Source organism: Chaetura pelagica, unplaced genomic scaffold, assembly GCF_000747805.2.
Source record: "Chaetura pelagica isolate M959 unplaced genomic scaffold, ChaPel_1.0 scaffold90, whole genome shotgun sequence".
NCBI classification, from domain to species: domain Eukaryota; kingdom Metazoa; phylum Chordata; class Aves; order Apodiformes; family Apodidae; genus Chaetura; species Chaetura pelagica.
The window spans coordinates 3,313,890-3,326,434 of record NW_009953496.1 but is presented as its reverse complement, the minus strand read 5'-3'; the positions used below and the strand labels follow the sequence as shown (position 1 = coordinate 3,326,434).

The 12,545-nt window shown below is 40.5% G+C and overlaps 1 protein-coding gene across 2 annotated transcripts in view; it reads right to left on the bottom strand.

The window, feature by feature from the left end:
• The window catches only part of NCOA7 (nuclear receptor coactivator 7), a 49,561-nt gene extending 39,736 nt beyond the window's left edge, over window positions 1-9,825 (bottom strand). Inside the window, exon 1 of one of the 2 annotated variants that reach the window (XM_009999105.1) lies at window positions 9,579-9,825. The gene's annotated coding sequence lies outside the window, so the exon portion shown is untranslated. The remainder of the gene's footprint in view (window positions 1-9,578) is intronic. The other variant, XM_009999106.1, reaches the window with a different exon arrangement.
• Window positions 9,826-12,545: the final 2,720 nt, after the last annotated feature.

Genomic DNA, 12,545 nt, shown 5'->3' with positions numbered 1-12,545 from the left:
CAGGAATGCTGAAGTAAACAAGGGGCCACAGGACTGACCACAAGTCCATTTTCCTCATTAATCTCTGGTTTACCAAACACTTAGGGAGTATGTAAATAGAGAAATCTTTCCCCTAACTAGCTCTCTTGCCTTCTAGAAATCATGGATTTCCCAGGATAGAGAGGAAGCATCCACTCAACTGCCCAGTCCCTTCAAGACCTCCACACTGGTCTTATGCCAATGAATCCCACAATAGCATGATGTGCTACATAAAATAGTGCTTTCCTTCTTGTACTTTATACTTGTTTAATCTCACCGCGCATCCTAACTGTTACTATTTTAGGAGTGAACAAATTAATACTGCTTATTTGTCTTCTGCATATCATTCACAATGTCACAGTTTTCCAACATCTCTCATTTCATTTTTTCAGGTTGACTAACACTAGCATACTTTAGACTCATATTTCTCTGATCTCACAGGCTGCCCTTCTCATTAGTTTTTCTTCTCCTCAATATCCTTTTTGAGATGAAGAAAGGAAAACCAAGTGCAAAAAAAGAGAACAAACCAAAGATGCAAAAACCCCATTAATTTGTGCAACGACATAATGAGGGTTTCCTTAAAATATACTGGTTATATTTTTCCACATCATTGAGTATGTCACTGCTGTTTTAGGACATTCCAGTCCTATGTCTCTATGACATATTTATTACAGGAAATAAAACTATATTGCTACAGTCTAGACAAGCACCAGATCAAGGAGTGAAAACCTGAAGGTAGCTTACAAGAATATGAAACACAATAAATTCAGGAGAGAAGAGTTATCATTTGGCATAACCTAATCAGAGTAGTGATAAAAAATCAAGCAAACAAGGCTTCTTGGGGTAGTTCCCTTATCAGTGAATGAGGCCTAATACCAACTATCTCGACAGAGATTGAGTACAGTAAATATCACTTTAGTCATTCTAGAGAAGCAGAGAGACGTCAGGAATCTGAAAGTCCTGCTTTGACTGGTAGAGAGGGATTAAGAAAGACAGATCAGTTTATCTGAACAATTTTTTCCATTTCTACTTTCTAAATTAGCGTTTCAATAACTTTCAGTAATGTTGTTATGTGCAGAATTGTGTATAGGATGATTTAATTGAGTCTCCACAAGCACTTTTCTGGCTCTTCTCATGGCTCTCAAAGTGACGTGAACAGCATTCACACTAAAATTATTACTTTAAAATAAAAAGTCTTTCTTTCTGCTGCTGTCAAGCAGAGGTGAACCCCTCCACCACAGGGGCTGGATGCTTGTTTCGGGACAACCTCCACACACTCTGACATCCCAGCATTTCCCAGAGGCTGCAGCAGCCTGCTAGGAACAAACATTATCCCAGCCCCATTCCCTCCTGCAGCAGCTGGGGTACACATCCACAAAAAGGTTTTTAAGCATCTGATCAGACCTCTTTCACCAAGAAAAAAGTAGCAGCTTAGACAGAAACATTCCCTGGTCAGATTTGGGTAGTGGACAGCTACCATATTAGAAGAGAAAAACCCCAGTGAAACCAAAACAAGCAAAAAAACCCAAAATGATCCCCAAAATTCCCTACAAAACCCCACCATCTTAGGTGTCTATTTTTCTGTTTTGCTTCCCACCTCACTCACACCCTCTTGCCAAACTCTCATCTCTACTTCTGCATATTTTTCCTTTACTGAATCATGTTTTTATTTGGCTTCCATTTTCTGTATTGCTGAAGCCACCTGAAACAAGGCAGCTGTCAGCCATCACAACCATAGTTGTCCTCCTTCATTAGTGAAACTTCTTCCTGCTACTGAAGAACAGCAATTCCCAGATCCATGCAAGTCCAGGCACATTATTCTGAAATATCTACACCTTGAACAACTTTTCTCTGTTCTCAATTCTCTGATTGTTATTCTTCACTAGTTATTTTCCAAGGAAGTCTTCCAAAAGGAATAAAGAGATCACCAGAAAACACAGGGCCTCGACAAAAATGACAAGTTAGTTCAAAGAACTGATACAAAAAAGGTAGTAATTCCTTCTGATATAAATTGAGAAGGTATTTTAAACGCATTTAAATAAGAAGGTGCCTATTGATATTCATGCAGTATTCATACACTGCAGCTTCTACATGAAAAACTGCAAATATTTGCAAGGAACTTAAATGCCCTCTTTACTTACTTCTTCCTCCTTAAAATACGGCCGTAGCTCCTTTGCAGTGGAACAAACAATGCTACATGTTCCATGTTTAACAGCTTAAGACCACCTGAACATGCCGCACTAAAACATGAAGCGACCTTTCCCACCACAGTCAAAGCAACAGAGGATCCACTGCCATCCTTCCCATGCAGCCGTGCACACAGCTGGAGGATAGATAACACCCACACTTGGGCATTGGGGTATTTTTGGCCAATGGCACATGCAAAGGAGCCTGCACATCCAGAAAACCCTCCAGCTGAGTGAGGACAAAGGGCCTCCCTGCAGCAGGAACCTTTTGAGGATACATTGTCCTGGGCACCATCATTGCCACTTTTTTGCTGGCACTTGAACCAGGTGGACACAGAGCAGGAGCCACAAGCCCTGTAGGGATGGGACAGAGGGGATAAGGGCTCACCAAGAGTGCCAAGGTCCAGGCAGCTAAGCAGCTCTTGTGTTTAAGATGGCAAGATACGTGCTGCTGCTTTCAAAGCTTCCTTTCTAAGGATCTCCTTGAAAAGTGAGAGGAGGAAAGATCTTCCTCCTTTCTAGGAGGAAAGGTCACTGAGGTTTAGGAAAAGAGAAAAAAAAACAAACAAGAACAAACAAACAAAAAACCCACCACTCAATTTCAGAGGGAGGTAGTTTATGCACTCCAACTGTCAAGAGGAAAATTTGACACATTATTGTTAAGAAACAGTGAAATACAGTCAAGAGCCCAGTGCTTTAGTTCTTAATCTTAGCTGGAAACTATACGTCAGCAGTTGAAATGTACTGAAACTAGAGTATTGCTGAAGCAGCATGTCACTGGGCACCCATAAAGGAGGAGTGACTTAGAAGACTCTTTATATTGAATGCTATGATGAGAAGGGATGCTTAAAGGAGATGTCCCTGTGAGCAGGGACCATGCGCAGAGGATGTCCAGTAGAGGCAGAGAGTTCCTGACATTCACTGCAGGTGCTGCCTGATGACACAAGAAGGATTCAGATCAACTGATAACCTTGTGTCAGACAAAAAACATACATATTTCTGCAGGTAGAGACCAGTACTTAAGAAATAGGACCCGGTGATGTTTGCCAAAGTGCAGCAAGCCTGCAGAGAAAGCCATTCTAGGAGCATGTGTCTTGTTGATAGAGCCTGCACAACCATTTCTCTGCTAACAAGGATTTTAACTTACTTTGGGTATAAGTAGTCTCCACAGCATTTTGCAGACGTGTGGAAAAGAATCTGCCCACTGGCCTTTCTGTGGTCTGACAGACAGCATTGCTTGTGAACCCAGTCCAGGTGTGTGTCATTAGGTAAATGCATCTGTTACAATACTACCACCATAAAGTTTCTGACTATCCACTACATCAGGGACCAGACACAACACAAGAGTGAGGAAAACCAGCCTGTCAGGCTGTGGGAATGTATACTTAGGCATCACAAAGAGAGACACATGCATTTTAGAAAACTGTTAACAATATATATGCTGTTTTCCTTCATTGATTTTGCTTCTTGAACATAGAGCAGCTTGCCTGGGAAGGCTATGCCATACAAGTTGACCAGGACTTTGCCTCTTTGCAACACATGCTGTGCTGCCTTGTCTATTGGTTGGTGATTATGAGGTCATAAGTCAACAATATAGACAAAAATAATGAAGAATCCAAAGATATAGGACATTGCCATATTTTTGTGTACAGGGTTAACATCGGCATCCGATGTGTTGGTGACTGCCAGCACTCCATCACACAGCTCCTCAGGAGCTATAGAAAAGAGCAGCTCAGTATACACATGGGTTGCTACTGCTCCCAAGCACGACCTGCTGAGTCCCATCACAGACATCATGACAGACTGACAAGACGTGAGAAAATGTCACTGGCTTAACTTTGTGATATTATTTAAATGAAAGTGAAAGCAGTTTTGCTTTTTAGAGCATTTAGGTTAACCTCTGACAGTGTATTTCCAGCAAAATATGGGAAGCCGTTGAAGAAGAGAAATTAAAAGCCTGCCTTAAGGATACGAGCTTGAGTTATGCAGACTCCCTGAGAATGGCTCCCTCATGCCTCTGCTTGGAGATGAAAACATTTGCAATCATTTCAAATGCAATCTCTGCTGTTCCTTATGTACTTGGCTTATGAATATTTCTGCCTTAAAGAGATAAAAATTGTGCAAATGTAAACCTCATGTCTGAAAACACAAATAGAATATCCTGCCTCTTCCCTGTTGGCAGAGATCATGTGTGAGCACCAAGACACGTGGGTGCTGCAGAGGACTGCTCCACAGGTATTCAGGTGACAGGTTCCAGAAACCTGAGTGGGGGAAGAGGCAAAAGGTCCTTCTTTCTGGTGGACAGTCCTCCCAGGAAACACTGAACTGTCCAGCCCTCTCCCCAGGGACAAGATACACTACTAAAATCACCCACAATGAGCTGCACATACCCTGCAGGCACCTAGAGTAACTTCACAGGGCACCTGTGCTCAGCAAGCAAAAGACCCAACAGGCAACTGGAATGATCTGGGGAAGTTCAGACTACCCCAAACACGGTAAGTTGGTGGATTCTGGAAGTGAAAGACTTGCTAACCACACAGGTACATTTCCACTTATTATCCCTGGCAGAAATACGACAACTCTTTTATTAATTCTCCTAACATGCTTCCCCTTCCCTGGAACTGGTTGAAATGATGAAGTCAGAGTTGTGGTCAATAGGTCAGAATCTAGTTGAAGGTCTGTGACTAGTGGATTCCCTCAGGGGTCAGTACTGGGACCAGTACTGTTCAATATGTTCCCTCATCCAGGTTGTTGATGAAAAGAGTGTGCCCTCAGCAAGTTTGCTGATGACACTAAACTGGGAGGAGTGGCTGACACACCAGAAGGCTGTGCTCTTCTACAGAAGGCTGTGCTGCCATTCAGAGAGACTTAGACAGGCTGGAGAGTTGGGCGGGGAGAAACTTGATGAAAGGCAAGTGTAGAGTCTTGCATCTGGGGAAGAACAACCCCATGGATCGATACAGGTTGGGGGCTGGCCTGCTGGAGAGGAGTGTAAGAGAAAGGGATCTGGGGGTCCTGGTGGACAGGGAGATGACCATGAGCCAGCAATGTGCCCTTGTAGCCAAGAAGGCCAATGGTATCCTGAGGTGTATTAGAAAGAGTGCATCCCACTGTTGAATAATCATACCAGGTAGCAGAAGAGACAAAACCAGGACTCATCAGCAGAATTAAGCTTCCATTTTCAACTGAATAGACTCTGGTAAATCCACTTCAGATTAAGACCATTTAGCAACTAATCTAACTATTAGAAACTACTATGCAAAGTGGGCTCAGTAAGCGCCTCATCTTCTCATTAAATTTCAATTCTCTATAAATTTTCACTGCACTGCAGCCTACTTTCAAATTTGAATGACAGTAAGAACTGCTGGTATCATGGGTGCTGCCTCTGCCATTTCTGTGCCAGTCAGGGTAACCCTCATCACATTATGGGTGATGAAAATTGCTGAGCCCTCTCTGTTTTATTTATTAAAATTTGTTCTTGGCCAACTTACCCAGAACATTCAGAAGCTTGGCAGCTGCATGCGTGCTGAACTTCTGTTGTATCACCCCCTGCCCGAGTGACGGCAGGGAAGACACATCAAAAAGGTGTCAGTTTTCTGCCTCTGGACTCTGGGGAGTTACTCTGGTAATTCCTTTTCAACATAAAATATACTGTCTCATTAAATGGGCACATAGAGTTTTTCCCTCTCAGGACTCTTGTCACAGTCAAGCCTCTGTTGTTTTAAGACAAGAAAACAAGGGCTATACCTGACCTTAGAGATTTGGAGGCTGAATGGTACAAATACATTCCAGAATTATCGAGCCATTGAAGAACACCACTAAGAGACAAGGAAAATACGAGGTTACACTGGAGAAATCTTCTGGCAGTGGGATACATTCAGCCATTTAGCAGTGCTTCAAGAGAAATGATCGATACCTCATACCATTAGGCTCTCTGTAACAGCGCCAGCAGACCTGCTGTATGGACCCATCTGGGCTGGGGAGAGGGATGATCCCTTCCTACAGGGGCAGGAGCCACGACCCCTCCTCCTCGGCTCAGCGATGCCACCCACCGGCTGCGGGCAGGAACGCACCGCGGGATCGCCGGAGCAGCCCCTCGCCCCATCGCCTCCCTCTCCTTCCAAGAGTAAGAAAAGTCACTTAACCACCCTTTCCTACAACGCGTATCAGGGAGCACCACCACCTGCAGTTCTCCGCAGCTTCAGAAATTGTGTGACAGTCTTTCTACCAGAGAAGAGGGATTTACTGAGTCAACAAAATCCTTTTGACAGAGTATATCAGCTCTTGCATAAACCTATTAAAAAGAATGACATTCGAAGTGAAAGAGTAAGGATGTCACTGTCAGCCTTTATGAATTCATAAAAGCAAACACATTCACAGGCCTCTAATGAAGGGACAGAGTGTGCAAGGAACAAATTATAGCGAGATGTGATGTTCTTTCTCCATCTCTCCTAGAACAATAAATAAAGAAGAATTTATAGTCCTGTGAAATATGAAAGGGAGATTATTCAGAGGACAGGGGTCTTCATTCTGTTACTCACAGACATGACCCTTCTAGGCTCAAAGCACCTTATGACAGGACATCCATTAAGCTACAAAATAAAGTATGTAATCATCATCTCATCAGCACACAGATGAGAATCTGCAAGAATGTTGCTACACCTAAAGCATTCTTCTTTCGATTAGGAAAACAAAGCACTTTGGCTAAGCACCAAAAGCATTTTGGAAAAGAATTAGCAATTCTTTCATCAGATTTTCTTGAAGTTCTAGATATCAAGTCAAAACTGGGTAACTGGAAAAATAAAAACTACCAAACAAAATCCCTGTGCAAACACAGTCAGAAAAAATATTAACCATAGATATGAGAGAGACGATTTTAGTAGGCACATCTCTGAAACATCAATACATGAACAACTCAGAGGGGAAATAAATGATGTGGAAGAAAAAAAATATTGGAAATTTATGCATCCACAATGTTAAATGATGAAGACAGATGTATATGCACAGATAATCCTTCTCAGTCAGTTTCATATGAAAATATATCAACAACTAAAAAACAAAACCTTTACAGATTTGGCAGTACCTTCCCACCACTGCAGCTAATACATCTTCCAGCAGGGAACTGCTGAATTTGCACATCTTGGGGGAGAACTCAAGTCAGTGAGATGGATGGTTTTGTCCCTTGCTGCATGAAGGTGATGGGTAATACACAAATCCAGTTTGTACAGGCTGCTACGGGTGTAGGGAGAGCTCCTGGAAACTGCTTGGGATGTTAGTGAAGGAAGTAGCTTTCAGGAGAGCAGCAGTAACAAATAGCTAAGCAGGTAACCACCACCAGCTAGAGCTGCTGCGGGTAACACATGCAGACTAATACTATGGCAACTAGTGGTTCCACAGAATCACATCATTTCAAGAGCTGCAAAGAGAATGTAGAGCTATTGCACTTGTTTTGCAATCAGCTGTTTTCCAACTCTCTTCAAACTTTCACTTCCACAGTTCTGATGCTTCACCTGGGTAAGTGTCTATCTTTAGGAACAACCAAAAGCAGGCACTGAAGTAATGCCTCTCTATGGATGGTGGCTTTACAGAGGGTTTTTCTCTCTATAGATTTTGTCAGTTGGGTATGTGCTCAGCTAAACAGCAGCATTAGAAGCATTAAGTTCTTGGATTTCTCAACAGAAATTCTGTGTTTCTGCAGACCCCAGAGACTCTGCACATCTGCATGACAGTCAGCAGCACCTCAGTGATGCAATGCAATGATACCAGTCCACAGGAAACATGGGAACACTTGTGAAACAAACATTAGTAAAACCTGAGTTTGTACTGACTGTTGGATGACAAGTCAAAAGACAACCTGGAGAGCTTTACATCCTGCTTTGCCAGCCCTGCAACACTCTTCAGTAAGAGAGAATGATGCCATCATCCCCTTTTTCCCCCCCATCGCTCTATTGTGAGCACCAATTATTGCAGTGTTTTTCAGAAAACCACTGAAACACTAGGGAAGTTAAATTCAGCTACGTCAAAAAAAAACACCAAATTCCTTTAAGTAAAAACTGACAACAAATCACTGCTTTTAGCAGAAGTTCTTTACTAGGAATGCAAAAGGAGTTTCAGATTTTGGTTTGCCTGTTTTCTTTCAACTAGCATATTAACAAAACAGAAAGAATTCACACATTCATTCATTAACACTTTTCCAGTTTCTCTTCTACAGAATTTATTTCAACACCAGTGTGGTCAGAACTTCAAACAAAGATAAGACAGTTTTCTTTTCATTTCCAGATTATTGATCTAATCAGATGCAAACCTGCCAAAAATTAAAGACTAATCAATAAATCACTGTCAACCCTTTAGCTTGCCAAGAAATGTTACTCCAAGATTTAACTTGTTTTTGCTAAGGCTCCTGTTCCCTCATGAAAGACAATCTCCAGGTATGCACTAGTCTGCATGTGTCAGTCAACACATGACATTTTTACTGCTGATTCATTTCCTTCTCCTAATGAGGACTCAGCCCTTAGAAGCCAGCCTGCACACTTCCATGCACAACGTCTGAGCAGGAAAGAAGTCTTCTTTTAGGATATCTACAATTTTTTGTCACCTTCTTTCTCTTAAAAAAAAAATTAAAAAATTCCTTCCAAGGTGGAAACATAGTTCTCCTAATATAAAAGATTATTCCCTCAAAATATCAAGAGAAAATGTGGAACAAGAGGGTTTCATAACTCACATCTAAAATTAACACAGAGCATCTAACAAATCACAGTCCAGAACTACAAACTGATGTGTATATAACTCATCTCACATATTTATTCATAAACTGATTTTTTTCTGAATTGTTTGCAAGAATACATCAAAAAATGAAGGTATTTATGATTAACTGAAGTACAATACAACTGGGAGGGGGAGTACACACTTTCCAGCACACAAGCCCTTTGACATCTTGCTTAAAAAGATGTAGTTAATTTACTTACTTGTTCACACTTCAACAGACTAAATGGATATTAATTAAAAATGAAGTCTTAAATAGTATACTTATGAAAGTTGATAACTCCACCAAAAAAGCCTGAACCTCAATGCCATAAAACACTGAAGACAAATCTTAAAAATATTAAAAGAAGATGCAATAATCACCTTAATTATTGCCTATAATAATACTGAGTTTTAGAACCAAGAAACTAGAAACATGTATTTTTAAGGAATCATAAGGTTGAAGTTAGAAGCAGATAAGATGCAGGATTACAGAATTTTGTTTGTTTTTACAGGAACGATATCCAAAGTCAATTATCCTTTTAAGGAAGGCCAAAAGAATATGAGAAAAGTGTATTAACAAGATACCAAAACAAACATATTTCAAAATACTATAGCATTAACATAACTCACCAGTACTATAGTATCTTTTAAGGTCTGTGCGTCTGATATCTTTTAGTTGACCGTATTTTTTCTTTTTCTTCTCTTTGTCTGGAGCATTTTCCTTTTCCCCAGCAAATTTACAGTTGTCTTCAGAGGAACTGATTTGCTCCAAAATAACTTTACTTTCATCATCTTTCTCAGAAGGTATTTTGGAAACAGGAGATCCAGGAGAATTGGCAGAGACAGTCTCGGTGTTCTGTTTGGTTTGCCTTTTCTTTTTCAAACTATGCATAAAGAAAAAAAACCCACAACATTAATATGTAGCCAGCCTCTGCAGATAAGTCAACTCACTTGCTAACTTGATTTTTAATAGTGAATTTAGTATCAGAATTCCTTATAGCATACTCTTCAATCATTGTATCAGCATCTCAAGGGTGTCTTCTCAAGAATAACAAAAAAAAGTAATAAAGTTTCTACTGCTGTTTGCCAAAGAGGAGGAGAAACAGGGGAAAAAGAAACAAACAACATCTAAAAGTTGTTTGTTTTTTAAACCACCATGCATGTAAATGTAGAAACAAGACACTGAATCATGTTTTAAAGATGAAGCTTAGGATAAAACCTCAGATCATAATGTATTATAAGGCAACAGCTAACATAATTTCACAGTCAACTGCTCCTGCTTTATAAAGGCACTTGTTTTGGTATAAACTTGTTATTTATTTCTATTTTGTCCAAGGTTATCTCACAGTGAGCACCCATACTGCTCCACATTTGTTCTTGCACAACCCCCACCACCAGGTTCTTCCAATTGCTAATTAGCAGCTCCTGCCACAACAGGACCAATGTGGCCACAAACTGCTTGTGCAGGAACATGTTCCAGCTGCCATCACTTTTCTGAGAGAAATCTTAATGAGCTGCCTATAAATCTTCCAACGCATCACTACAGCAACAAGAGTGTTTTCTTTTTAGAAGACTCCTCCTTAAACCACAGCTCAAGTGAGAAGGATACCTTAGGAATCCTAAAATGGAATTTTTGTGCTAAAACACCATCTTTAGCACCAATTTTGCTTAATGAGAGATAAGTGACTATAGGCTGAGGGTCAGAGTCACTGCAATAGTCCTCAGTTCAGAATCACTGACACATATGACACACACAGAATTAAAAACTGTCTATCTAATGATCCTTCTTCCTAGTACATTAACTTCTTAGTTATCAAGTACCTAAAGGGGGGACGCAGTATATTCATCATGTTGATGTTAAACAACTTTGTTACCTGTGCAGAAAGAATTATGCAAAGAAAATACAGCCAACTAGGGCGTCACCACAAATGGGAAAAGGTTACATTATCTCACAGCAGTAGTTTGCATAAGGGAAAACAATGTATGAAGTTACTAATACAATGCAAGAATTTCAGGAATTTTTTCTTCCCCCTTGTATTTATATGCTATCAATATATTTTTTCAGGATACAACATAAAAAATACACAGAACATTTGAGAATTCTAGCAAGACATTTCAGGCTACACACTCTCTTTAAAAAAATAAATAAATATTAAATCCACTTCTCAAGTTTAGGATATTCAGCTTGAGACATCCAAGAAGTCAGTTTCTTAGAACACATGTGGCCAACACTGGAAAAGTGAAAAACTCGAAAAGATTTTATTGCAAAATCTGTGTCGACCACACATGTATGTACACATATTTCTTAAATGCTTCCCAAAGTAAGACAGCAGGACATTCACATTCTATAGGCAACTCAGTGAGGATGCTATGGTTCCCCATTCATTCAAATCCACTGATTTTATGACAACTACTAGTAGCTCATGCTCTGCACAGCAAAGAGTTTTTGTGTGCGAGAAACTTCACAGATCAGGTCCTGACTACAAAGGAAAACAACCTACAGATTTATAAAAGATAAAAGTGAATACATCTATACAACAAATTAAGTGTTTTGTTTAGACTAATGCATATGCATATGCAAAGGAAGCTTATTTTTTACTAGTAAGCCATAGTCCTGATCAAAGGCTGCTCTAGCAACTGCAAAATATTAGTGACAATGCGTACAGTGTCTATATTTATTCACGGTAGAAATCTCTGCAAAGCAGCCCTGTAACACTGAAATTACATATACTTACCATGGCTGTACTCAATTGCTGAGTTGTAAATGAGACACTTTTTACTCTAGTGACTCAATGACCTTCCTGGGTATCCAAATCCTCTGCTTCAGTTGAAGCAAACTGGAAAGTACCCACCAGCAGACCCACTTCTACTCACATCACATCAGAGACTTCTGTCTTCAGATTCCTGGTCTATTTGTTTTGATCACAAACTGCTAAGTAAGCTTTCTGTAGTACAAATGTAGTATCTCAAAACAATAAAAAAACAGCAAATGGAAACAGAGAATCCTTTTTTTGAGGGGGAAAAAAGAATAAAGAGCAAAACCTCTCCAGAGGTCAGAAGTTCTCATGACAATACTAACAGCTGCTGTCAGTACTTTCCTTAAAACATACTCATTTAAACTAGATTTCAAAGTTGCCCCAGGCAACTTTAAGAATAAAGAGCTAAAACAGAGCCTGTGCATTAGTGACAGAAAAAAAGGGAAAGCAGAAACTACCACTTAAACTGACTAACTGCAACATAACTGACTGATGCTTCTCGCTGTAGTGTTTAATGTTGCCTGATTCTCAGGTACTGCAGCCCACTGAGAGCTTATCACACAACCTACAGCATTCTCAGCACACAGCTGCTGCTGTGGATGGGCAGGACCATGGGCACTTTTAAGGTAAGAGTCATCAAGAATGTGTACTCCATAAATTCTATTCTATCCTCATGGCAGGCATCATGTTTTCAGGCAGCGCCAAGTCTACTCCTGCCCACTGCTCTGTTTCAGGGCAATTACCACTCAACGGTCAAAGCAGCAACCTCAGCACATAGAACAAATGCAGACTGAGTATCCATGACATTCAACACAGGACTTGGAGTTACTGCAACTCTGCT